The sequence below is a fragment of the Callithrix jacchus genome, chromosome 7 (assembly GCF_049354715.1).
Source record: "Callithrix jacchus isolate 240 chromosome 7, calJac240_pri, whole genome shotgun sequence".
Classification (NCBI taxonomy): Eukaryota; Metazoa; Chordata; class Mammalia; order Primates; family Cebidae; genus Callithrix; species Callithrix jacchus.
The window spans coordinates 5546338-5569089 of record NC_133508.1 but is presented as its reverse complement, the minus strand read 5'-3'; the positions used below and the strand labels follow the sequence as shown (position 1 = coordinate 5569089).

The following is a 22752-nucleotide window of genomic DNA, read 5'->3' as shown; positions in this document are numbered from 1 at the left end:
TTTCTTTTTTTAGGAGATGGGATCTTGCTATGTTGCCTAGTCTGGTCTTGAACTCCTGGCCTCAAATGATCCTCCTGCCTTGGCTTCCCAAAATGTTGGGATTACAGGTGTGAGCTGTTGTGGCTCACCCTGATAGACATTCTTATATCGCCCTCTCTCTAAGCCATAGACAAGTAAGCTACCCAAGGTCCTACAATGCCCATATTTTTGGAGTAGGGGTTCAAAATCTCAATCTGATGTCTGAGTTGTGCTTTTACCTTCTATATCATACTTCTTTATCCTTATACATACAGGCGACTAAAGAGCAAATGTTAGGTTTATTGGATCAAGTTCTAGAATTTTTCTTAGTGGGAAGTCCCAATTTAGAACCAGGGAGGAGACCTGCATTTAGAAGTCGTTGTAGAAATGAAGTGGGACATACACAGAGTGTGATGGCTTTAGCACCTTCCAACCAAAGCTGGGAAGAGTCACACTATCATCACCCTTAGGAAAAAAAAAAAAAAAATGACAGAATAGATCTCCCAAGACCTGAACTAGGATTAAAAGTGTTTTGTCAAAATCTACATTTCAAATCAAGTCAGTGAGCATCATTTTTGCAATATTCTTTGTGTGTGTGTGAAGAAAGAAAGAGAGACTGAGAGAAGAGTGATGGCTAAACCGGAAAAATGCGCAGAAGTTCATTTTTAAAAAATGTATTAACTGCTTACAAATCTGCCTGGAGTCCCAGGAGACAACCCTTCGCTTTTCTCCTAGAGCATGCCCAGTCCGTGGTTTATGTAAGCTGGGAGAGCTTTGTCTCTGGGTTCTGTCTGGGTTTGTACATTATTGTATTGACTTCCTTTGTTTTGCATGTCCAAACATACAACCCCTCAACTCTTGACCTTTTCTTTCTTTTTTTTTTCCTCTTTATGTTTTGAGTAGAGAAGAGACGTAGGAAGCTTTGCCACTTTTTTTGTTTTGCCTGAACTGCAGAGTTAGGAGCTACTCAAACGTTGAGACTCATAGAAGAACGTAAAATTCTAGGATTTTAGCCAGGAGCAAAATTTTCAAAAGTCATTCCTTCATCTGCTCAGATTCCACCTCGTTGAGCATCCTGGCAGTGAGGGCTTTTCCTAGGGTTGGCTTCAAAGTGTAAGCTCTTCAACATCCAGCCTGAGGCCATGTGCACGGTGAGTCCTCTGCACACATATCACCTGAACAGTGGTAGTTAAATCAAACATTCAGGTAAAAGCTACTTGATTCATCTTACGTGTTGACCCAATGTGAACAATTAATACTTTTGTAGAACTTTGAAGTTCAATATCTGCTTAGATGCCCATTGATGAGGTAGCTCAGGTCCTGTGTTCCCATATTGATGCCTGACTCTTCCAAACCTGGGACCTCATTGATGAGACCACAGCCACCAGAAGATAGATCTCATTTCAAGCCATAAAACTAAGATAAATTCACCTGGGGAATGGCTATAAACAGACAAGAGGAAAAGTCAGGGACAGAGCCCTTAGGTCCTCCACTATTTAGAGGTTAGGGAAATGGGGTGGAGGACAAAGGAGCTTGAGAAGCAAAAGGGAAACAGGCCTCAGTGAAGAAACTGGTTCCAGAAGAGCGTGATCCACTGTGCCAATGCTACTGAGAAGCCAGAAAGAATGAGGACTGAAGATTGGTGGTGATAGGATTAGCAACGCGGGAGCCATTGCTGACTTTGGCAAAGTAATCTCAGTGGAGAGTAATGAGGTGAAGATACACCTGAAGTGCTTCAAGGGGAAAATGATAGAGGGAAATTGTAGACAGCAAGCACAGAATTCCAAGGAGTGTTTTTATTTCACAAAGAGAAAGCTAAAAATGGGGAGAAGGCTGGAGGTAGAAGTAGGGTCAGAAGCCCTTTTACGTGGTTGTTATTTTCTTTCTTTATTAAGGCAAGAGAGATAGTATGTTTGAATGCTGATTTAATTATGCAGTGTTGTTTTTTTTTTTTGAGACAGAGTCTCACTTTGTTGCCCAGGCTGCAGTGCAGTGGTGAGATCTCAGCTCACTGAAACCTCTACTTCCCAGGTTCAAGTGATTCTCCTGCCTCAGCCTCCTGAGCAGCTGGGACTACACGCCTGGCTAATTGTTTAATATTTTTAGTGGAGACAAGGTTTCACCATGTTGACCAGGCTGGTCTTGACCTCCTGACCTCAAGCCATCTGCCTACCTTGGCCTCCCCAAATGCTGGAATTATATCCGTGAGCCACCATGCTTGGCTTATGCAGGGAATTTTAATAATGCAAGGAAATGCAGAAAGATTTGATGCAGCCACATTCTTGAGCAGTGAGAGACTGGAATCTAGTGCCCAGGTAGAAGGTTTTCTTTTTGTTAGAAGCAGAAAGTTCAGCTTTCACTGCAGTAGAGAAGGTGGACTTGAGAGGAGTTAGGTGCCCCAGTGGGTACATGGGACGAGAGGCCATGCCAGGGGCAGCATTAAGGCTCTACCCAATATTATTCATCATCGATTTTAAATCAATGAGAGAACAGCTCATTTAACTGTATGCCTTTCTCCAGCTGTGCTCGAATGCGTGGGTGCGATGGTGAGAGAGCTGGGTCTCTCCAGGGCTGGGATTTTGCTAGGTGAGCTGGAGGTGAGGGAGTTGGGGCATAAGAAAGTGAGTGATTTTAGTGCCTGTCCATGGAGTTAAAATGGGTAAAGAAGATAGTTGGAATGAGAAGGGGATACAGAAAATAAATGAATAGGGTAAACAGAGTCAATAATATGAAGGTCCCTGTGAGGTTCAAAGTGATTGTTGTTGTTGTTTTTCTTTCTCGTTTCTTTTTTTTTTGAGACAGGGTCTCACACTGTCACCAGGCTAGAGTGCAGTGGCATGATCTTGGCTCACTGCAGCCTTGCCCCCTAGGCTCAAGATATCCTCCTACTTCAGTCCCCCAAGGAGCTGGGACTACTGGCATAGGTCACCTTGCCTGGCTAAATTTTTGTATTTTTTTTGTTGAGATGGAGTTTCTCCATATTGCTCAGGCTGGTCTCGAACTCCTGAGCTCAAGAAAGGAGCCCACCCGCCTAGGCCTTCCAAAGTGCTAGGATTACAGGCATGAGCCACTGAGCCCAGCCTGAGTTATTAGAAGGAGTGGATTGGAAAGAAAGAGTGGTGGCTGAAGAATGGGGTATTTGAAATGAAAATACTGGTTATGATGTGCTTAAGGGAGTGCCGGTGGTTAAGGAGTGAGAGCACTAGCTGCCTGGCACAGAAGGGGTCACAGAACTGAGAGTGGATATTGAAATAATGAAGAACTACATTGGGAGTTTGTTGGGGAGAGTGGCTCTCAACCAGTAGGGAAAATCTGTAAGGTATTAAGGGGAATGACTGGGGAGAGGGAGGACTGAGTATTATCTACAACAAAAAGGGGTAATTGGTAGTAAATATCAGTGACACAGGATTCGAAGCTGTGATCTTTAGGCAGGAGGGCAGGAGAATAGCTTAGAAACAGCACTGAAGAGGGGAGAAAGATGTGGCTCGTCCCATCTCCTAGCCCATGGGTAGAAAGAAGTGAGTTGGCTGCAGCTTCAGCAAGGTGTCCAGGAACACTGTGTTCCCACCGGAGCAGGAGCTTGGGGATATGGGGGAGTTTGCAGATGGTTGAATGTGATTCCCAGAAGGCACAGGGAGAGGGTTTCAAAAGATGGGGAGGGGGAAAAGATGGGCTTAGAGAAGGCCATGCACGAGTGGAATGGAGAATTAGAGTCTAGGAATAAGGGAGAGCATGGCAGGGTTGAGCTTCCAACATGACATGGGGTCAAGGGCGTGGTAAGGATAGCGTTGATGGTCCCAAGTCAGATAGTGGGAGGCAGCTGTGGGTGTGGAGGGCAGGGAGAGTGACAGGAGGGTTTCCAGGAGCCTGGAGCTTTCTGAGGTTCCCACTTGGTTCCCCTTGATTCCTTCAGGTGGGAGACCTAGACTGATGGTAGTCTTGCTCTTAGCTTGAGAGCTCTCTTGGTTCCAGCCCTCAGTGGTCTGCATGGGGATTCTGTGACTCTTATCTTCTGGGAAAATGCTTGCTCTTTCATGGTAGACGCATCCACAGGCCTGACATGGGTCATTCATCCCTTTAAATTTAAGTCTGCACAAGGCTCCAAGGTGCAGCTGGGTGCTGGATGGACTAAGACGAGGAAGGTGAGCTGGTTTCTGGCTAGTTCCCAGCATTCGCATCGCAAATGGCTGCAGACAGGTGTTTTCCACCCTTTAATGACAAGCATCGTTTAGATATTGACCTTTTAATGCACACTTCCAACCCAGCTCCAATTTTTGAAAGAATTTTATTATCCAATTAAATAGACAACTTTTTTCCCCTATTGAACTCCAGAGCTGAATCATCTGACCCGACGGACTGCAGACTGAGTTGAGATGTGAGGAGCCACTTTCCTCCTTTACTTCCTCACCGGCCATAGAGAACCGAGTTCCCAGGGACAAGAGGACCATTCTTTGTTCAAGGATCTCTAAGTGGCTGAATCATCACATAAGCTCTTAAAATCCATTTGCAGGAAGTGATCGCTCATTTCCTCATTTTTATTATTCAAAGCAAATAAAATGGAATGTGCAATAGTGAGTGCAAACAGCATTTGGCCAATAGCAAATGACAATAAGAAATAGTAAACTAATTTATTTAATAATATGGTGAAAGGCTTTAGTTACATCATATATCTTCTTCCAAAGCAACACTAAGTTCTAAGAGGCTCCTTGAAAACTGAATAGAGTCATCAGACTCCCATTAAGATTTGGAGATTCAAAGACTGAGCTAGGGGTTCCCTGGGGCATAATTAAAATGTGTAAATAAATGCCCCCGGGCTTTCTCCTATTACCAAAGATTAGATCCTCAGATTCTTAGCTGCCCTGAAGGGTTTAGGGAACTTGAGGTCTAAGGAAGATGCAGAGTTATGCACATTTGGGGAATTGGAAGAGACAGGAACATCACGAGAACATTAAGTTGTTAAGGACAGGCTTGAGATGATACGCTACTGAGATAAGAGTTTTGCCAGGGAGATGACTACTTACTAAAAGCTAAGAGATGAGCAAAATTCTCCCACTTTCTTCTATGTTGCTTTTTTTGTGTGTAGGCCTGGAAAGTAACAAAGTAACCAACAGGATAAAAAAGCTCAATTTCCATCAGATTGTTACCAAAATCATAGTTTTAGCTTCCTAGCAACCGGTGAATTTGAATATTTAGGAAGTATAGTTGGAGTCTTCAAGATCATTCTGATTAAGCGGGGTGTCTTTGGAAAGCAGTAATTCAGGGAGAGTTTCCCAACTTGGATTGGGTATCTGCGTGGGCTTTGCTGTCATATAAGAAAATTGTTTGGAGAACTGTTTGCTCTTTTTTTAAAAACAGCTTCATTGATATTTTTAAAAACAGCACATGTTTAGTCTGGGCATGGTGGCTCATGCCTGTAATCTCAGCAATTTGGGAGGCCGAGGTGGGCAGATCACCTGAGGTTGGGAGTTGGAGACCAGGCTGACCAACATGAAGAAACCCCGTCTCTACTAAAAATACAAAATTAGCTGGGGGTGGTGGTACATGCCTGTAATCTCAGCTACTGGGGAGGTTCAAGAATGAGAATTGCTTGAACCTGGGAGGCGGAGGTTGCGGTGAGTTGAGATCGAGCCCATTGCACTCCAGCCTGGGCAAGAAGAGTGAAACTCTGTCAAAAAAGCGAAAGAAAAAAGCACATGCTTAACGTACACAGTTTGATGAGTTTGGACATACACATACACCAAAGATACCATTCCAACAATCAAGTTAATAAACATATCCATCACCTCCAAAAGTTCCCTGTGTTTTATTTTTATTATTTTTGTGGTAGGAATATTTAACATGAGCACTAGTCTCTTTAAAAAACATTCTCAGTACTCTGTTACTAGGCTCTGCATTGTACAGGAGATCTCTAGAGCTCATTCACTTTGAATAACTAATACTTATATTCATGGAGGAACTTCCTACCTTCCCTAGCCTCTGACAACCACCATTCTATTCTGTACTTCTATGAGTCTGGCTATTTTAGAGACCTCATGTAAGCAGAATCAGGCTTATCTCACTTAGCATGTGCTCCCGGTTCATCCATGTTGTCTCAAAAGGTAGGAGTTTCTTCTGTTTTAAGGGTAGATGCTATTCCACTGTGTGTACATACCACATGTTCTTTATCCATTCATCTGTACATTTGAACCCAGGAGCCTGAGGTTGTGGTGAACTGAGATTGTGCCATTGCACTCCAGCCTGGACAACAAGAGTGATACTTCATCTCAAAGAAAAAAAAAATTCAATACACAATTTCAACAGAGCAGAGGAATCTGTATGGGAATCTTAGCAGAGGAAAGCATGAGATTTTTATCCTTATAGAAAGAGGGCAGTGCTAAAAAAAAAATTCAGTTGAATAAAATGAATCTCAGGCATAACAAAGCTGTCCAACAGAATATTTAAGAATCTGTTTTTCAAGAAATAGTAGTAACTCGTCTTGCTTGCTAACAAGGTGAAGTAGGAGCAGGCCAGTTTGTAGCACACAGAGAAACACAGCACCTACATCTGAGCATTGTCTTAGAGTAGAATAAGTCATCGCATCTGATACACTTTGTCAGTTTGTCAGCACCTTTGACGCCACTGAACTCTTCTGAATAGTAAGATTTGATTCACAGGTTAGTAGGAAAAGGTTTTAAATGAGTAACACGTTTCTGCCTTTTCCTTGAATTCTGCTTTTTTGTTGCAATACTCACCAGTGATTCAAGTGTGTTTAACCTGAAATGAAACTCTTCATTTTTCAAATCGCATATGCTTCTGTCACAGAAAGTTCTGGAAAGAACTGTACCTGCTCTTGAGCCCACACGTTTTTATAACGAAGAGAGCGTTCTTCGTTTTATCCCATTGCCTGTGTATTTGCTTTACTTTACACTTGCTTTCAGGAACCAAAAGGGTATGCTTTGAAAAACCACGTCTGATCAACATTTAACATATTTTAAATGAAAGTCCTGGGTTAAATGGAATGTTCTTGACACTGATTACTAATAACTTTATGAACATGCATTTTGAAGATACTCTCATTAATAATAGGTAAGATTTGTTGAAATGAGAAATAAATCACCATCTAAAATATTGGGGTGGGGAAATCTACATCTCTTAAAAATGATGACTAATAGAATTATTATTCTACTATTCTATTATATTATTTTGGGGGCATCTGGCTCCCCTTATGATGTGCGGCTAACCCTCAAGAAAAACAACTCCATGCCTAGAGTTTCATAGCAAACAATGACTGCCAACCAGCCTCCTGATGACTTTTGTCTTTCTAAATCTAATCCCATGATAAACCTCTGGCTTCCTACACTTGACGTGCCCCTCTTTTACTAGTCCCAAATCCATCAGACACATTGTGGTTAGCTCATTGTGAACAAACACAACTGACAGTTTCCTTCCTCAAGGTAAACAGTACTGGTACTTAGACACAGTTCAAAGGGTTTATCACCCCAATGTGGTTATTCTTTTTTGGTGGACAAGTGGGGCTACCTCTAACTTCTAATTAAACTGCTTTATGCTCTCTACTGATGTTCTTAATTTTTACTAGTAGTAAAATTCTATGTAATTACTCCATCAGTGGCCTGTTTTCACAACCTCTAGTTTTTTTTGTCCTGTTTTCGTTTTTCCTCTGTTCACCACTGTAACCATTAACCTCTCATCCTCATTGAATTTTGTTACCGTTTGTGAAGGCAGCATTGCACAGTCAATGGAAAAGGTGGCCCCGCTGGTGCCATTTTGGTGATAGATTTCTCTCTGCTTTAACCCTGGATAAATGACTCCTGATCTGGTTAACCTGGTTTTTCTTTGGCCTTTCTTCTTGCCATCTTCATAGTTATCATTATGTTTCACTGGAGGAAAGAGGGAGAAATGCAGGGGCCTCCCCTAGCAGAGCGGAACCTGGGGGCGTGTGATGTCATGCCAAGTCCCTGGAAAGCATGCATTCCGGGAAAACAATGCCCTGTTGGCCAGCAGGATTCCACAGCTGCCAAATGAGGACGGCTTCTCCAGCTCCCCAGAAGACAAGCCCTTCATATTTCCTATTGTTTCTTCGGGCACTTGCTTCCTTCTGTTTGTTCCAGTTTCATAAACCAATGAGTCATGCTACTTACTTCTGAGTCCAAGTGACTTTCCTCCTGAGGTTCATTTTAGAGCAAGCCCCATCAGAGACTGGGGTGGTCGCTGGGGAAGGAGTTTTGTTGTGTTTTCCCTAGAAGCTGGGCATGGTGTTATTACTTCCTATAGAAGAATGTCTGAAGGAAAGGCCTTCAAGGGCCTTTTTTGCTTCTTTGATAGCAAACTTAAGAGAACCACTGAAGCGAATCCCCGCCTGGCTTCAGGACACTAAGCCTCAGGTTTGGGGTATCATTAGCTGATCATTAGTTTACATGCTGGGGGGATTTTCCTAACACAACATTCATTATCAAAAATGGCCCTTCGCATCCTTTAGGTAAGAGCTGTAAACAGCCAGGAAGGCAGGAGGGTGTTGTTAGGAAGGTTCCCCAGAGTGTGTGACTTCCCAATTGTCCCCATTCTTGAGAGGCAGTGGGGGTTGAACAAAGACCCTGCAGACAGAGTGACTGGAGGTCCAAGAGGTTGTGCTGCTGGTGAGACACAAGGGAGAGCCAGCTCACACCTGCTGGCCGGGAGATGACCTCCAGCTGTCCTAGATGCTCTTCTGCCTTGTGGGTTAAGGAGGAATTCTTCCATGCAGATGGAAGGAAATGAGAAAATGGATCTCTTATAAACATTGTAATTTGTAAAAATAGGAGGCATATTTCACTTTCAGAAAGGCATAGTTTTTCATGGCCAGGTGCGGTGGCTCATGCCTGTAATCCCAGTACTCTGGGAGGCTGAGGCAGATGAACCACTTGAGCTCAGGAGTTTGAGACCAGCCTGGGCAACATGGTGAAACCCCATCTCTACCAAAAATGCAAAAAATTAGCCAGGCATGTGCCTGTGGTCCTGGCTATTGGGGAGGCTGGGATGGGAGGATCACTTGAACCCAGAAGGTAGAGGTTGCAGTGAGGCCAGATTGTACCACTGCATTCCAGCTTGGGTGACAGAGTGAGTGAGACCTCATAAAAATGGCTTAGTTTTTTATTTCTGTTTTTCAAGGGTACAAAGGATTTATCCAGGTTTACCTGTAACCCAGCAATGGTAAGGCTAAATGGTTAATGACCTTGTCTCTTGACAGAATTGAGCTTTGAGATAGAGTTCTGAAGAGGTGGGAGCATATAGCTCTGATTTGGAGGATTCCCATTTCTAAACCTGTCTTACTCTCACATCACATCCCACCCCATGACCCCTCCACCAACATAAAAACCTTATTTGGGCATAGAGATTCTGTAAAGAGCTTTCTATTCCATATCAGGAAATCTGGGTTTTAGTCCTCTCTCTGTCACTAACTTTGGGGAAACCTTTAACTTCTCTCTGTACACGGCATTATCCTCATCTGAGAAATAATAGGGGAAAAGTCTATCTAGACTGTCACTAGGAAGCAGAGAGTGTCATTTAAACTGGCCCTGAGGGTGGAGTCAACATTACCCATGGGACGTGGGTAGGACGAGAGGTGAGGACGAGGAGAGGGTGCTCCAGACAGACTCCATGGCACAGGCAAAGGCTCTGAACTCACAGAATTTCTGAGCAGTCAAGGGAGGAAAGGACAGTTACGTGGCCAGAGCTCAGATGGGGTGGGAGACCAGGCAGGAGGGAAGGAGACAGGGAGACAGAAACCAGACCAGAAGCTGCTTGCAGAGTGTGTTAAGACCGATCTTAGTGCAGTAACAATGGGAAGTCAATGAGATGTTCTGGCAGGGAATTGGCTAAATGACAACTCAGCACAACACTATTCTCAACTCATCGACATCAGCGGAGGTTGACTGAGGCTTAGAGAACTGTGAACTTCACGGACCTAACACAATTTTTTGAACTGAGGAGGTAAACATAACATTGCCATTTTTTCATTTTGCCAAAAAAAGGCATTAACTAAAATAAAACAAAAGCCTATCATCATCATCATATCATCATCATCATCATCATCATCATCACCACCATTGTCATCTTTTTTTTTTGAGATGGAGTTTTGCTCTTGTTGCTCAGGCTGGAGTGCAATGGCACTATCTCGGCTCACCTCAGCCTCTACCTCCTGGATTCAAGCAATTCTCCTGCCTCAGCCTCTCTGAGTAGCTGGGATTACAGGCACATGCCGCTCTACCCTGCCAATTTTCTATTTTTAGTAGAAAAGGGGGTTTCTCTATGTTGGTCAGACTGATCTCGAACTCCCGACCTCAGGTGAACGGCCTACATTGTTGTTATTATTATTTAGTCTTGGCCCTTGACAAACTTTTTCAAAACTTGACATTCATTAGTGTACTGGCATTTGAAAGTCATTGGTCAAGGTAGTCAATTCTCTGGATGAGGACCAAAAAAGAAAAGATGCAAACGTCTTTACGGAAGAAGAGACACTGCTGAAGTTGGGGTGGTTAGGGGTGAAGGGAATGAAAGTCCTTGAAAGTGCTCGCGAAACAATAGGCTCTCAAGAAATGCCAGTTAACAGGAGGATCTCTTGAACCCAAGTTTGAGACTGCAGTGAGCCGTGATTGTGCCACTGTAATCTAGCCTGGATTGAGACCCTGTCTCAAAACAAAAACAAAAACAAACATACACACAAAAACACATCATAGCAATAAAAACATGCCAGTTGAAGCTCACTTAAATTTGGTGATAACACTAATACCCAATCTTCATATAGTAAAGAATTATGCATCCATCGTTTAATTGATGGCCACCTGAGAGGTAGGTAAGAGAGGTATTATTCCCATTTTACAGATGAAGAAGCTATTTGAGAGGTTACGTGACTTTCTCAAGCTTGTCAATAATTATACAAACTGTGAGCTCTGATCTATTGACTGGCAAGGAAGAGGAAGGTGAAATCTCACAGTGAGAGATGAATAGGTATAAATGCAAAGGTAAAGGGATTTAAGCCAGAGATCGAGGCTAGAGTGGAGTGCTGAGATAAAGGGAAGTAGAAAGTAAGAGAGTGGTTGGTGTCCTGTTTTCCTTCTGCTTATTCAGGACAGAAAGAGCTGATTTTTGACTGGCAAAGGAACATCTGTCAGCATTGTGAACAAATTCCAAAAACATGTACTGGAACAGATTCCTCTGAGATTGAGCAAAACCTGCTGTATTTCGACTATCTGTTACACATCCTGCCTTCAACTGACGTTCAGAGTAAGACTGACTCTTGCTCCACCCAACACGCATTCCAACTGACTCTCTCATGCTCTCTGCATAAGTCGGTATGTATTTGGAGAATGAATACTAATTTTAATACAAGCATAAATATATATATGCAGAGTGGCTCATCTACCATCAATAAATTATATGATTAATTCCAAAGTAAGACAAAATTCTTGTTGACATTTCATTGTAGTGTGGCATAAAGAGAGCACTGATTTTGGAGTCACACAGTTCTGAGATTGAATCACGACTCTGTCACTATTAGCTGTGTTGTCCTGGGTAAGGTACTTAGCTTATCCGAGTCCTTTTAACTCATAAAGGTGCTAAATAATTACAGGAAATTCAATAAATTTTCATATTTATAAAGATTCATTACATGCTTATGGTGTGCCAGGAACATTCTAACACTGAAGATGCTAATAGTGAACAATACAGGTAAGTGCCTACCGCCAGAGAGTTTGCACTCTGCAGTTAGAATTGATGTGGGCCAGGTACCTAACAAACATTCTCATCTTCTTGGGAATGTACTTCGTAAACACATTGTTTTTGAGATGGGGTCTTGCTCCTGTTGCCCAGGCTGGAATGCAATGTGCAAGGGCACGATCTCAGCTCACTGCAACCTCTGCCTCCTAGGTTCAAGCGATTCTCCTGCCTCAGCTTCCTGAATAGTTGGGATTACAGGCATGCACCACCACGTCCGGCTAATTTTGCATTTTTAGTAGAGACGGGGTTTCTTCATGTTGGTCAGGCTGGGCCCAAACTCCCGACCTCACGTGATCTGCCTGACTTTGCCTCCCAAAGTGCTGGGATTACAGGCACGATCCACCACGCTCAGCTCGTAAACATTTCTAAGACAAGACCGACAGTATCGTGCTGTGCTTCACCGGCTGGAATGGCTTCAGCTTCCAGGCTTGTGCTGTCCGACATGGTACCAGCATTTGAGGACATGTGGCATAAGTGATGAGTGTGACTTAGAAACTGACCTTTCCATTGCATTTTATTTTAATGAATTTACATTTAGATTTCAAGCCTAAGGCAGTATAAAATATTTTTGTGATAAACACCCCCTTTTTGTTTTGGCAGGGCTATATTTTATGTTAACCATTGGAAATTTAGCTTCTGGATTTACATGTGCTGCAAGTGTAATGTACACATTCAGTGTGAAGACTAGTATGGAAAAGAATGGAAAATATCTTGATAATCTTTTATGTGCCACACATTGAAATAATATTTTAGATATATTGGCTTAAATAAAGTATATGACTGACATCAATTTTACTAGTTTGCTTTATTCACGTGGCTATTAGAAAATTTAAAATTGCATATAAGGCTCACATTATATTTCCATTGGATAGCACTGCTATAGACCATGCCGAAGATTTTCTTTTTTAGGATTAGAATGATCTTTTAGAGCACGCTTATATGAGAGGTAAAAAAGCCATGTAACTACGGGTCACACCCACAGCTCCTTTAAATACTTTGAAACAATGTAAGACAATTCACTTTGATGCATTTTTAAAACAAAAATTGACATAAAATAATGTCTTAATTATGTATTACACCTCTCTTGCCAGCATGAAATAACATAGAAGAAAAGTAACAACGTCACAATGTCAGAAAGGGAAACGGAAGAACTAAATAATCATTGCTGTTTTACTAATTAAAGCTGGAACTAGGGATAGTGGAGAAAGTGACGGATGAGCTCTGTCTTTTAATGCGGGCAGTTGGTTGATACTGTATTCTAATTAATTCTCTATGTTCCAGATACTGGCTACAAATTAACACATTTCTTTTGCGACCTTTATATTTGATAAATAACAAATGACTTTGTCAATTAAAAGAAACAAAGTTGACATATGCGTCAGTCCTCCATATCTAATTTATCGTGGTGTTGAAAATAAGCAATCCATCCGTTTAATTATTTCTTCATTAAGAAACCTCAAGAAACTCCATACATAAGTTTATTTCTTTTACATGGCAGCCCTATTCAGAAGCGGTATGGGAAAACAAGTCCATCATTTGTGAATAGTTAGACCTAAAGCACCTCAACTCTTCTGAAGGTCTAGACCCTCCCTAGGCATGAAATAAAGGCATGGATCCTTCCTTTGTCTTTGCTGGGCAGACAGAGCACAATGAGAAAGAGGATTAAAAATCAAGTTTTTGATGGAACTGTGAAGTTCTAAGGAATTATTCTGATACAGCTCACTTCCTTTAGGGCTTCTCGTGGTAAACCTAGGGCAGATTCTATTCAACTGTCAATCTCAAGGAAGTCCATGTAAGCTTTGAATTTAGGGGTTGTATGTGTCCTTTATATGCATCACACTATTGTACATACACTGTTTAATGATATTTATCACAAATATTTAATCACAGTAAAAGTTTTAGATTAAGGTTTAGAATACAGAAGTAGTTTCCATGGTCATATGGCTAGTAAATTGCAGAGCTGGGTAGAAACTTGGGTCCTTCTGACTCTACCCAAGTCTTTCTAATTGCTATCCTCCCTATGTGAGCTTTTCAATAAAACTGCCTGCAAAAACCCAACTTGAAAATAATTGGCCAGGAAATATGACTCATGCTTGCAATCCCGCCACTTCAGGAAGCTGAGGCAGGAGGACTGCTTGAGGCCAGCAGTTCGAGACCAATCTGGGCAATATAACGAGACCTTATCTCTACAAAAAAATAAAAATAAATTAGCCAGGTGTGGATGGTGGTGAATGCCTGTGGTCCCAGCTACTTGGAAAGCTGAGGTGGGAGGATCAGCTGAGCCCAGGAGGTGGAGGCTGCAGTAAGCTATAATGGCACCAAAACCTGAGTAACAGAGTGAGACCCTGACTCAAACACAGCGCAATGTAACACAACAAAACAAAACACAACAACAACAACAAAACGGAAGAAAAAAAATCTGCTTCCTAAATGCTATTTTTTTCTTTGTCTTCTTTCTTCCTTTTCCCTGTAGATGAAGACAGTACAGTAGTAGAATCAAGCATCAGCAGGATGTGTTGCCACAGAATAATCAATGTTGTACTAGACTTCCTATCGAGAAGCTGAGTACAGATAAACTGACTCTCATCAATAAACGCAATGGGAACAGAAACCAGGTATTTTATTTATTTCATTTTTTTTTTTGCTCTGAATAGAACCCGATGAACAAATATTGACTCTCTGTAAGATTTTTATGCTGTGAAGTCACAATTAAAATTATCCTCAGCATCTTCTCCATTTCCTTCTTCCTAGCCCCTGGGCTGTCACCCCGGCATCCTTTCTACGCCTGTTTTCTTATTCTGTTTATCTTGATGAGACTATCTGATGCAAATCTGCTTTGGCAGGAATAAATCTGTTTGGAAACTATGGGCATGGGTCCGCTGTTTGGTTCTCCTGGGTGTGTGGGGTGTGGCAGGAGGGTACAGGAAGGGTTTGGGAGTGGGAGAGAATAGGGAAAGGAGGGTCTCCGGGACAGAGGCATTCGGGGTGGGTCACTTTGCCATGCCTGGACCTTTGTCTGGGACTGTGGAGAAGATAAATACCAGAGTTCCTGGGATGAATTACCCAGCTGCAGAGCCATCCTGGCTCCTCAGGAAAACATATGCCCTTTGCTCTGTCGTCTTAGGGGCAATGACCAGCTTCCCTCTTTAGTGCTCCCTAAGGGCTTGGGTTAGAGGGGGATAACTTGCTTAGCTAATGGACTCTGTGGTGGAAAAAAAGGATGGAGTCTAAAGACATTCCGAATGACCCAGTCACTGGCTGGAGTTAAGAGGAAGGTGAGCAACTGCCCCTCATTCTTGCAAATTTGTTTTGGTTTCTATTGAACTTTGAATGACTGGAATCTCTTACTATAAACATATTTTGAATGACTGGAATTTCTTACTATAAATATATTTTGTTATGTAAATGTATCATCAGCTCCCCACCTTCCCACACCCCTCCAATCCCCTACAAAATTCCTAAATTAGAGAGCAGGCAAACAGCAGTTAGAAAACCCCTAAAGCAATCGACCTGTATTAGTCTCACCCAGAGAACAAAATCATGACACGTGATTATTTTAGAGTAAAAATGAGGCGTTTTCATGAAGTAGCACTTGGGAAAGCCTTCTTGGGATTTTCCGATTGCCTATGTGAGTCACCTGTTATTGACCAGTGTGCTTTCTTACCTGAGTAAGGGGAACAAAAAGAAGCAGAGACACTTCTGGCCCCGACGAGTTTGCAGACTGAAGAGCTACATCATCTACAGACTCAAAGACCAAGTCTATGTTGATGTGTCCATGTTGCCAGCACCTCACAAGGCCTGCCACCTGCTATGCATCTCAGTATACAGGGACCGAGTGAATAAACAGCATACCTAGTAAGAGGGTAAGTCTGTGCTAAGTGCCAAGTGATGGATGACTCCCGGGGATTCTCTAGAAGACAGAAGCAGTCCCTGTGGAGTGATCAGAGAAGGCTGCTTAGAATATTTGAGCTAGCCTTTGCAAAGGGAATAAATAAAAGGAGTGAATGAGGGCATGTTTTCTGGAGCTAGGAAATAATGAGTAAATTGAGAATCTACCAGTCTGAGCTTGAAAGAGTTTAGGCTGAAAGTAAGGGCAGGGGGAGGAGTAATAAAAATTGGAAAGCACCCTGAGGAGGGCCACGTGGTCAGGAGTATTGCATGATTTTTATTTTTGTTGCAGGTCAGCAGTGGGGTTATTTACGATGTGGAGCTCGTATGACTCTAGGTCTGGTTGAACTCTTATCTCTAGTATGAGGTATAGACATCATGCATGATTGAATGCAGGTCATGGCCATTTCCAGGGAGAGGAGCAGCCCACGATGCACTGAAGGTATGAATGGCGGTGTCCCGCCTTGAAGGATGGTACGGTTATTTCTTTGAAGTGTTTTACTGAATATTTAAGCATATTCTATTCTGCTGGACTTTTTGCTGTTTTTCTGTTGAACGACTAACTCAGTCGAAGAGTTCATTTGGTCAGTAATTGTTATAGGATGTGGGTATTTTCCACATCCTCAACATGTAAAACCATCCTGGAGCAGCATTCACCTCCTGTGTAAAATGTGTGAAGTTTTTACTTTATGTCACAGAGAGAGGTGACATAAAGGACAAACCTGGTGTCCTCCCTGGTGCCCACTGTAACCCTAGGGTTGACACCAGGTGCTCACATATTTCCAAAAAGCATCACTGGTTAGTCTCTTCATCCTAGACCTAAATCTCCAAAAAGAAAGAGATCTTTTAAGAAGAATACAATAAAATAGACAGATACAAATGATAAACCAAAAACCAGGGCACACTGGCTCACACTTGTAATCTCAGCACTTTGGGAGGCCAAGGCAGGAGGATCACTTGAATCCAGGAGTTTGAAACCAGCCTGGGAAACATAGTAAAACCCTGTCTCTAAAAAAAATTTGCTCAGTGTGGTGGTGCACGCCTGTAATCTCAGCTACTTAGGAGGCTGAGGTCGGAGAATCACCTGAGACTGTGAGATCAAGGCTTCAGTGAGCTGTGATTGCACCAATGCACTCCAGCCTGGGTGACAGAGCAAGACCCTGTCTCAGAAAAAAAAAAGCAGAAAAAAAATCAAGATCAAGGGAAAGTCCTAAGTCAATCCTGCTTCCAAGGATCTTATAATTAATTGGTAATCCAGTATAACTCTTAAAATATCCACATCCCTAATGGAGCAATCAATATTCAAATACGTACAGATCAATTAGATGCAAATGAAGTGCTTCATTTCTGAAGGGACACAGAGCAAAAGAGATAAAACGTGTGCTCACAGGGAAAACATCCCAAAGGTAAAATGGCTTGAGTCGATATATTTTTGTCAGTACATGTGGAGACCAAAAGGTTCTGACTCAGAGTGGAAAATGAATAATTTCTGTGTGAGTGAGGATAAGTTACAGCCACATAACCAGATAGGGCCCTGAGCAGCAGGGAGGGCAGGAAGTAGGTCGTACACTTTGCTCAGCATCAACTTGTGTGCAGAAACACAGAAGGATTTGCATTAAGCTTTTCTTTTCCATTTTGCTGGTTGCTTTCAGTAATGTTAGATGAATCAGTCATGCCAACCTTTAAAAGTTAGGGAGAAAAAGATTTGAACAGAGAAGGGAGGTACTTAACGGCTCCACTGAAGCTCACTGGATTAGATGAGCTTCAGTGATAATAGTATTTCTCACTTAGCTTCTGTGACACCTTCCAATGAGCTCAAAGCATTGTATAGACACTATCTCATTAATTCTGTCAACATCCCCGTGAGGGACGTGGTGCCAAGGGTAATTTGCGATCACTTTATGGATTCAGATGTGGAATGAAGTGAGTTTTTATAAAAATGATTATGAAATTGGGCTGTTTCAGGAAAGCAACCCAGGGTTTTTGAGTCAGTTTCTAGAGTCTTCGTGATGATTTCTCACGTTCTTCTTTTCTTCCCTTTGATCGGGTGTTTGAAACACCGAAAAGAAAAAGAAGAGACACATTTTTTTTTTGACAGATTATGATCTTCTTAGGTTTTCAGCTCTGGGCTTACTTTGTACTCGAACACTTGAATGGAAAAACCTGTAACCTTCAAAAACCATCCATATCATTCCGAAACCCCAGTATTCATGACCTAATCTTTTTGTGAGTTTCTGCATCCAGGTTTCATGTTTCCATGGAGAGTCCTTTCTTCCCATTAGGCCCCTCTCCAAATTCTTGACTAGATTGTAAGCTCCAGGGACTGCAGGGTTTGTGGGGTTTTACTTCACGCTTAGTGCCCAGCATAGTGCCTTCCTGAGTAGCAATGAATATTAGCAGGACGCCTGAGAGGGTGTTCACCAGCTGCAAAAACCCCTAAGCTGGTTTTATCTAACTTCTCTTTTTAATTCTGTCCCAGCAAACGCTTGGGGACATAGGTCCAGAAAAAGATACTGCCTTCTTGATGCTGTCATAGCTTAGGTGAATTTTTGGAAGCCTATACTTAGAGGCAAAGGTTTAAAGACTTGGAGGCTTGGGCCTCTTTAAAAATAGGTTTAATTTCTTTCTTTCTTTTTTTTTTTTTTTGAGATGGAGTTTCGCTCTTGTTACCCAGGCTGGAGTGCAATGGCGCGATCTCGGCTCACCGCAACCTCCGCCTCCTGGGTTCAGGCAATTCTCCTGCCTCAGCCTCCCGAGTAGCTGGGATTACAGACACGCGCCACCATGCCCAGCTAATTTTTTGTATTTTTAGTAGAGGTGGGGTTTCATCATGTTGACCAGGATGGTCTCGATCTCTTGACCTCGTGATCCACCCGCCTCGGCCTCCCAGAGTGCTGGGATTACAGGCTTGAGCCACCACGCCCGGCCAATAGGTTTAATTTCTGATTTGAACTCAGATAGCTCAGGCTTCACCAAATTGGCCCTGTAATAAATATGATATCCGGTAGAAAATGCAAGGTTTTCTGGACTCCCTGGCACCCACTCCCCCAGCCTCCCCAGTCCACCACGAGACTGTCTGATTCAGCCAGCTCCAAGCTGTGATTCACCAGGTACAGCCAGCTGAGAGCCTGGGACACTGTCACTCTGGAGTTGGCTTTCCTTGGTTTTTGTGAATGCGAACGGTTACAAACTTCGGTTTTTCTCTGGTTTCTCTAAAACGCTGGCTCCAAGGCAGTGATGGAAAATAAAATGGGCTTTTACTACCAAATCAGTAGGCAGAAAAATCCCTTGTAGGTACATCTGCTCAGATCACAGATGACCCTTGGCCTGGTTAGACCTTCAGGAGCCTGCAGCAGGCAGGAGGAGAGGAGGCACCTGCACTCCATCAGACAGTAGCAAAGTGGGAGGTGGGAGGGGCCGCGGTGCCTCCCCAGGATCCTTGGGGCTTCAGCCTTCGGTGGCTACCTCTTTCCTTGTCTCTCACAGTCCTTTAAAGAACCGGCAAACTCAATTTACTTTCTCGGCCAGCAATCCTGAACTTTGAGTGAGCGATAGAATTAATTTAAATAGGTGAAAAAAAGAAAAGAAAAAGAGGGACAGGGAAGCACTCTCTCTTTTTAAGTTTCTGAACGCTCCTGGCTTCCTGAAGAGACGTCCGAAGCTTTAAAGCAACTGCAGGGCCGGGCGCGGTGGCTCAAGCCTGTAATCCCAGCACTTTGGGAGGCCGAGGCGGGTGGATCACGAGGTCAAGAGATCGAGACCAACCTGGTCAACATGGTGAAACCCCGTCTCTACCAAAAACACAAAAAATTAACTGGGCATGGTGGCGCGTGCCTGTAATCCCAGCTACTCAGGAGGCTGAGGCAGGAGAATTGCCTGAACCCAGGAGGCGGAGGTTGCGGTGAGCCGAGATCACACCATTGCACTCCAGCCTGGGTAACAAGAGCGAAACTCCGTCTCAAAAAAAAAAAAAATAATAATAACAATAAAAATAAAATAATAAAATAAAAAATAAAGCAACTGCAGTGGTATCAAAATGCAGCAGAAGAAAACTTACTCGCCTTTTAATTTTTTTCCACTGGGCACGCGAGATTTAGATTGCTTCACAGAGAATGGAAACGTTGGTTGGTTTCGGGTTGTCTATCCAGGAAACTCAATTAAATTGTACTAGGCAGTTCTTTCCCCCTCTATTTTGTCGACAATTTCATCCCTGGGTTTGTAGTCGAGGGATTGACCCTATAGCTAAGACAGATTATAAAAGAAACTTTGGCTTCATTTGAAGTTAAAAACTTTTTTTAAAAAATGACATTCTTTTTTATCTGCGCTATAGCCTGCCCCCTTTCTAGTGTACTTTTGAAGCATTTTAGTTTCGCTTTGAAATCTACCTTTTGGGCTACATTTGTTTCCCTCGGTATCTTGTGGTTTGTACTGGTTTTGTGGCTGGGAAGTCTCTCTGGTCACCTTGGCAATGTGAAATATTTGCACAAAATAAACAACCTTCTTACTTTCCTTTTGCACCTTCTTGGAAAATAGACTAATTTAGTAGGTACCTGTCAAAAACAGAGACCTATTCTTTTTCCCATCCTGTCAATGGGGAATTGTTTCCTGCAGGCTTCCACCCCCTCGGAATAACAGTAATGGCGGCCTTAACCGCTTCGTTCCAATCTAAGCCAAACGATGCTTCCTTCTCACCTTCATCTCTCCTTTGCCCTCTTTTCCCCTCTCTTTCTCTCTCAAAGCAATTGTTTGCATTCAAGCTCAGGCGGACTTGGCAAAGGCACGGGTTATTTTTCTGATTTGATTAGTGAGGATATATATACTATATACAATAGCATAATAGGGTGGTCAAGAGTCAAAAGTATGAAATTCCGGAGTCAAAACGACTTGAATTGTGATTCTGCAACTTGCTGGCTGTGTGACTTTAGACTTGCTATTTAGCTACCCCGAGCCTCTGTTTGCTCTTCTGTAAAATGGGGATCTAGTAGGACCTATGGCTGAGGGTTGGAGAGGTTAGATGAGATACAATGTGAAGTGTTCCGTACACGCCTGGTTAGAGTAAGAGCTCAGATGTGGTTATCATCATCGTCACTATGACTTTCAGTCTGAAGAGCAGCAGTCCCAGGATATCCCTTAACAAACAAACCCATGAGCAACAAAGTTGGAGAAGTGGTGTACGTGGAGCTACTTCGTGGTGCCTCATAATGACCTTAATATAATAAGGCTCTTGGAATAGTTACGGAATCTATTTATTTTATTTAATCTAGTTATTTCCCAAGTTATTTGACTAAGGGCCCCTCTCTTTGCCAGTGTTCCTTGGGGCACTCTTGGGGGAGAGGCAGCACCAGTGCGTTATTTAAGTCCCTTGCACTCTCCTCCAATAGTTACAGAAATCTGTACTGGTCCTCCGAGGAATTGATGACATAAGCGTGTAATTGATACATTCCATCATTTAAACAAAAACATGTCAACCTGAGAAACACAAGGGAGCACACATTCAAGACCACCTGGTAATATGGTGTGTTCACCGGTCCAAAATGCTGCAACCTTCTCCCCCCTCCTCTTCCGTGTAAAGTTAAGTAGTTTATTTCAGACTAGATATGCCGAAAGTGAACATCCAATTCTTATCCAGTTTTTGTATGTAGATATGACCTATTGCCACATCCGGAAATAAAAATGCAAAATATACAAATGAGATGCCTTTCACAGAAGATACAGAGGTATATAGATAGCCTGTGAGCTAACGAAATGTGTAGACCTTTCTATGAATGCTCTGTGGGAATCAGGTGAAAGTGCTATGAAGCACTAGAGTTATAATGATGGAAACACTGTCTTCTCTGAGTCAAGCATCCGATGTGCTAAGTAGAGTTTATAGACACAGATGTGCAGCAGTGTCTTCCCTGCTAATAACATTTTTAAATCCTTGTTCTTAGGGAAATGGGTTCAATAATAAGACAGACATTCACAGAAACACTGAAAGTAGCTTTGTAATCCTGCAGTTAGAAAACGGCTAACTGCTTCGTCTGGAAAGGTTTGGGATGAAAACTATGGCCACAGGAGAAACTCCAAGAAGGCTCATGGGCTCTGAACGAAGGTGAGATTCTGGATGGCGGCGTAGCTGAGGCGCTAGAACGAGAGTCAGGTGTGGTGCAGGATGAGAAACCCGGCACAGGGTGCCATCGTGCCTGGCCAGGGAGAGAATGAGATTCCTCAAGGTGATTTCTGCTTCACGCTCATCTCCCAGTTACCAAACAGCAGAGTATGGTCTAATTTTGGTGACCTAGGATTTCTGGGACAGTCCTGATTTCAGATATTGCGTGTGATGTTCTCTAGACTGTGAAATGTACTGGACTCACACTCTGATCTTGAGTTAAGGTCATGATCACTTACAGCCCCTAGGAAGGAGCCAGGAAACCCGCTTACCTACTGTGTATGGCATGTTGCATTTCTTTCTTTCTTTCTTTTCTCTTCCTCTTTCTTGCCTCCTTCCTCCCTCCCTCCCTGCCTCCCTTTCTCCCTTCCTTCCTGTCTCACTCGGTTACCCACGCTGGTATAGCTCACTGCTCACTGCAGCCTCGAACTCCTGGGCCCAAGCCATTCTTCCATCTCAGCCTCCCAAGTAGCTGGGACTACAGGTGAGTGCCACCATGCCTGGCTAATATACAAATATATTTTTGTAGATTAGGGGTCTCACTGTGTTGCCCAGGCTGTCTTAAACTCCTGAGATTAAGGGATCCTCCCCACCTCTGCCTCCCAAAGTGCTGGGGTGAAAGGCATGAGCTACCATGTCCAGCTTATTTTTTTCTCTCTGATCATCAGCGTATTTGTTTATAAAATGAGCACTTGAAAACAATAATTTATATGTTCTCTTCTAGAACAAAGATTTGGGTTCTGTGTGACTTGGCACAAAGCATTGGATTATTTACTCTATTTTGAGTTCATTCCCTTGGAGGAAAGGTTATGACTTGTTAATCTTCGCTATTTTCTCTGAGGTGACTTTTAATTTTCAGAAGGGCATGTATTAATTTAAAGCTCACAGCTCCACCCCTCACCATGATAGCTGCAACTGGCTGATTGGATGATTTTAACAATTTATAC

General features: G+C 42.8%; 1 long non-coding RNA gene across 1 annotated transcript in view; it reads left to right on the top strand.

The window, feature by feature from the left end:
• LOC118155234 (uncharacterized) overlaps positions 1–21804 on the top strand; it is a 44158-nt gene extending 22354 nt beyond the window's left edge. The window contains exons 3-7 of the long non-coding RNA XR_004745423.3: positions 11122–11345; positions 14243–14384; positions 15439–15632; positions 15950–16099; positions 21588–21804. This is a non-coding gene — a long non-coding RNA (uncharacterized LOC118155234). The remainder of the gene's footprint in view (positions 1–11121; positions 11346–14242; positions 14385–15438; positions 15633–15949; positions 16100–21587) is intronic.
• Positions 21805–22752: the final 948 nt, after the last annotated feature.